This window comes from Gossypium arboreum, chromosome 5 (assembly GCF_025698485.1).
Source record: "Gossypium arboreum isolate Shixiya-1 chromosome 5, ASM2569848v2, whole genome shotgun sequence".
Classification (NCBI taxonomy): Eukaryota; Viridiplantae; Streptophyta; class Magnoliopsida; order Malvales; family Malvaceae; genus Gossypium; species Gossypium arboreum.
The window spans coordinates 15,841,788-15,846,914 of record NC_069074.1 but is presented as its reverse complement, the minus strand read 5'-3'; the positions used below and the strand labels follow the sequence as shown (position 1 = coordinate 15,846,914).

Sequence of the window (5,127 nt, the reverse complement as noted above, 5' to 3'; positions counted from 1 at the left end):
TCGCTGAGCAGGAGTGGAGCAGATCAAATTTTGACGAATCTTATCTCCATGTATCGGCAATGGAGCAGATTCAAACCACCAGTCTTAACCCCCTAAGCAGTAGGGTAACCGGCTAAAAACTACAGATCTTGTCTCCTTAAGCGGTAGTGGAGCAGATCAAAGATACATGCTTTAACTCCCTAAGTAATAGGGTAATAAGCTGAAGATTATAGATCTTATCTCCCTAAGCAATAGTGGAGCAGATCAAAGATACACGCCTTAACCCTCTAATGTAATACCCCTCGCCCGTATCCGACGCCGGGATGGAGTTCAAGGTGCTACACGACTTTTACTAACACTTCCATACTAAACAGGGCCATGAAATCTCAAATAATTAAAAACTTTTATTTTCACATACAATCTGTCCCATATAAGGGCTTACGAGGCCCAAAACATACATCCGGAGTGGTTCGGGACCCAACCGAGAACTCATGAAAAACTTAGAAAATCTCTTGCATCAAGGCTTCATACGCCCGTGTGGGTATAGAGCACACGCCCGTGTGCTAGGGACACGCTTGTGTCCCAAACCCGTGTCCAAAAACCTGGACAAATACAAGGCTATTTTCCAAGCCATTTTGTCACACTCACAATAGATACACGCATACTTATACAATAACATACAACATGGCAAAATTAGGTACTTAAACATTCCTAACATGTCATGATTATGGCAATTTCACATGCAATAGATATCATAAATTTTACTCACATTTTTACCATATTCATACTATAATCATTATAAACTCATCACATAATACCATAGCACATGCATGCATAATAAAAATAGATTTACAACCCCATAATCAAAAAAGGCCAACACATATGGTTAAAGCCATATCACATACTCTAATATTTAAACTCCTATACATGCCATAGGCTCAAAGTACTTGAAATCACTACACCAATAGCGTTAGCTTGACAGTGTGATAATATCTCTGACGGCCTCCAACCCGAGCTAACCTGGAAACTCTAGAAAACATGGGAAAGAAGAGGGGGGTAAGCTTTCGCTTAGTAAGTTCATATGAAAACAATAAGCACTCATTAACTTGTTTTATCAATGTTTACAACATATTCTCAAGTTCACTACAAGCTGTCTTTCTGGGCAACAGTCACTAAATTATTTATATCTGGAGCTACGAAACTCCGAATTAAGTTCAATTAATTTTCCCTAAAACTAGACTTATTTTACTTTCTTTCATAAAATTTTCAGAATTTTTGGTTGAGCCAAATAGTACATTTTATTCCTCAAATTTACCCCTGATTCACTGTCTAACAGTTCCAACCCTTCTGTACTAAAGTTCAATTATCTCATAGTACAAGACTCGAATAATGTTCTTGTCTATTTCTATTGAAACTAGACTCATATTTATATTTAATAATTTTTTTCTTGAATTTTTGGTTGGGCCAATTAGTACAGTTTATTAGTTAAAGTCTCCCCTATTTCAGGGTATGACCACTCTGACCCCTGTGCACTACAAACCGAATTTCTCACTGTACAAAATTCCAACGACCATGGAGTTTATTTCCCATAAAAATAGACTCAATAAGGAATCCATGCATGTAAGGTATGACTCTTAATAATTTTTGTACAAATTTTGATGAATTTTTAAAGTCAGAATAGGGGATCTTGAATTCATTCAGACCCTATTTCACAAGAATTCAAATATCACACAATATGGAATTATTTTTCTTCCCCTGTTTCTTTCATGTGAAAATAGACTCATTAAGCTTTAATCCTATATTTTATTTTGCCTCTAACTCATTTTCCACTATTTTTAGTGTATTTTCAAAGTTACACTACTGCAGTAACTCAAATCTGTCAAGGCTAAATTACTCATTCATGATCATTGTTCACAAAATTAATACAACATCGTTTGTATAATCATCACCGAGACATTCATATCACATTTTCATTTATCATCTTACCATATTGTTGTTATGTCGAGTTTTCAACCCGAGGGTTAAGTACATACCTGTTCAAAGCATCCATTTCACAACATTTACTAGTACGTCCCTTTCATCTCGAGTATTCCTCCATTTGAGTAGAATTTTACCCTTTGAACATATCGGAATATAATTCGGATACATGGAAAGTTTGCACATAAGTGCCACATATGTAGCCAAGCTACCATGTAACCCGCCCATAAGTGAACTCGGACTCAACTCAACGAGCTCGGGCGTTCGCATCCATAAGTGAACTCGGACTCAACTCAATGAGCTCGGATGCCTAGTTACATCTCACGAACTCAGACTTAACTCAACGAGTTCGAACATTCGCATCCATAAGTGAACTCGGACTCAACTCAATGAGTTCGGATGCTCAACCATCCTAGTGACATGTCACTTGTATCCTAATCTATTCCTAAGGTTCAAACGGGATATTCCTCGAACACATCTCCTTGTCATCTTCCGTAAAATACCGAAACCAATACTCGGTAGCACTTTATATTTAATAGATAATACACATAACTTGTATTTTATTCGAAAATAACCACAAAGCATATATTTCATGATAAAAATTAGCATATCATATATTTAACATCAATAACTTAAAAATAACAATTATGTTACATTATTTACACATGAACTTACCTCGATACCACAAAGGTGAAAAAAAAAGACGTAATTATCCCTTAATCGATTTCTTTCCGTTCTAGGTCCAAATCTCGATTTTCATCATCTAAAATATCACATTTCCACTTATTAAAACAATGTACTGATCAAATTAGTCCATTGACACACTTGGGCAATTTTTACAATTTTGCCCCTATATTTTGCCAAAATTACCAAATTACCCCTAGGCTCGTAAAATAATTTTTATCACATTTCTTTACTCCTTGAGTCTAGATGAACCATTTTCATAACTATAGCAACTCATAATTTCAACTATTTCACACATTTACAACTCATTTTACAACTTAGCAATCTAGCCCTTTTTAAGGTGTTTTCATGCAATTTCTTTCACAAAAGTTGTTTATTAGACAACTAGGACTCATAATCTTCCATAAAAACACAGCAAACAACACATTTACTCTGATGGCAAAACCCTAAACTCTTCATCATTTTGCAAAATAGACCCCTCATATGAAAGCTCATGCTTTAGGGGTTCCAAAAATGTAAAAATCATCAAGCAAAGACATTAAAATCACTTACAAGCAAGGGAAATATGTTCCTGAAAATTTCCAGCTTCAAAGCCCTTTCTTTGCTGCATATTTCGGTGAAGGAGAAGAGAAAATGATAGCTTTTTCTTTTTGATTTGTTAATAATAAAACTAGTCAAAATTGGTGACCAAATTTCACCAAATTTTGACTTTTCAACAATTTTGTCTCCCATGGCCGGCCATCACACTTTCAATGGCCTAATTTCACTTTAAATACCCCCAATTTAAGATACAAGGCAATTTAACACCTTAAGGTATTAAAACACAACTTTTACCTTTTACGCGATTTAGTCCTTTTTCGAAATTGGACTAGAAATTGCTAAAATTAACTTACCAAAATTTACATGCACTTATAAAATTATATTATAACACATAAAATAATACTAAAATAATTTTCTCTATCCTCGAAATAGTGGTCCCAAAACCACTATTTCGACTAGGCCTAAATCGGGCTGTTATACCTAAGCAGTAGGGTAACAGGCTAAAATTTACAGATCTGGGCTCGTCGAGCAGTGGCGGAGCAGATCAAAGATCCACGCCTTAACCCCCTAAGCAGTAGGGTAACAGGCTAAAATTTACAGATCTGGGCTCGCCGAGCAGTGGCGAAGCGTGTCGAAGACTCACCTTAACCCCCTAAGCAGTAGGGTAACAGGCTAAAGTTTATAAACTTGGGCTCGCCGAGCAGTGGTGGAGCAAGTCAAAGACTCGCCTTAGCCCCCTAAGCAGTAGGGTAACAGGCTAAAATTTACAGATCCTGGCTCTCCGAGCAGTGGTGGAGCAGGTCGAAGACTCGCCTTAACCCCCTAAGCAGTAGGGTAACAGGCTAAAATTACAGATCTTATTTTCTTTAAGCAAGAGCGGATCAGATAAAGTTCCAACAAATCGTATCTTCATTTAGAAGCAATGGGATGCAGTGGGTTGCGATAAGGTTACACCAAGAAGCCAAGATCTGACAGGACCGGGCAAAATTGGCCTTTGTAATCTTTGCTTCTTTCCCATTACATGACAACGAGCAAAGAGGGGCAGCTGTTAAGCCCAATTTCTGCCCGGGCCCAATCAAACCAACCCAAATTAAACATCCTATTAAACCGAACACTAACTCCATCACCCTACTAAACCATCCACTACCTCCATCACCCCCACACCCTACTAAACCATCCACTACCTCCATCACCCCCACTAACTCCATCACCCTACTTGTTATAAGTTGTAAAATTTGGCTATAAAAGCCATGGAAAAACTATTGTAAGGGAGGATTTTTTTTGAGAGAATACACATACGAAATCGAAGAGAATACAAATCAGATTTTTAAGGTAACTTTTTATGTTATTCAATTTTGTTTACTTTGGCGTTCACATTTTTTCTTTACACAAACGAAAGAAGGGAAAAGAGAGGGAGTTTACCTCTGATTTTATTTCATTTCTGATTTGGCCCCAAAGTTTTCATTTTTAATTCAATTTAACCCTTTTTTATTTTTGTTGTTTTATTGTTAAATTAATTAATTTGGGCTTCATTCGCATTATTTTTATATTTGTTTTTTATTATTTTCTATTAATTTAATTAATTTGAGTTATGTTTCATATTATTATATTATTTATTTATTATTATATATTTATTATGTATATATATATATTTTAAGCAAAGTTAATTATTTTAAATATAAATTTCTATTATACATAGACTTATTATATTATTTTTTATATACCATTGTTTATTATCGATTACCATTTTTATATCAAATTATTATTATTTACTATTTCTCACTATTACTAATTTAACATTGTTATTCTAATTTTTTTATTACTATTATCCCCATATTTAATGTTATCGTCAACATATTTTTGTTATTATCATCATGTTTTTAATATTATTATTAATACTATTAGCACAATGTTTATTACATTCTTCTATTTATTATTATTGTTGTT

General features: G+C 34.8%; 1 long non-coding RNA gene across 1 annotated transcript; it reads right to left on the bottom strand.

Annotated features, from left to right (window-relative positions):
- Window positions 1–749: 749 nt before the first annotated feature.
- On the bottom strand, window positions 750–3,276 carry LOC128292601 (uncharacterized). The gene is made up of 3 exons (XR_008282586.1): window positions 3,193–3,276; window positions 2,632–2,719; window positions 750–1,008 (listed from the first exon to the last, which is right to left on the bottom strand). It is a non-coding gene; the product is annotated as an uncharacterized LOC128292601 (long non-coding RNA).
- Between the last annotated feature and the right edge of the window lie 1,851 nt (window positions 3,277–5,127).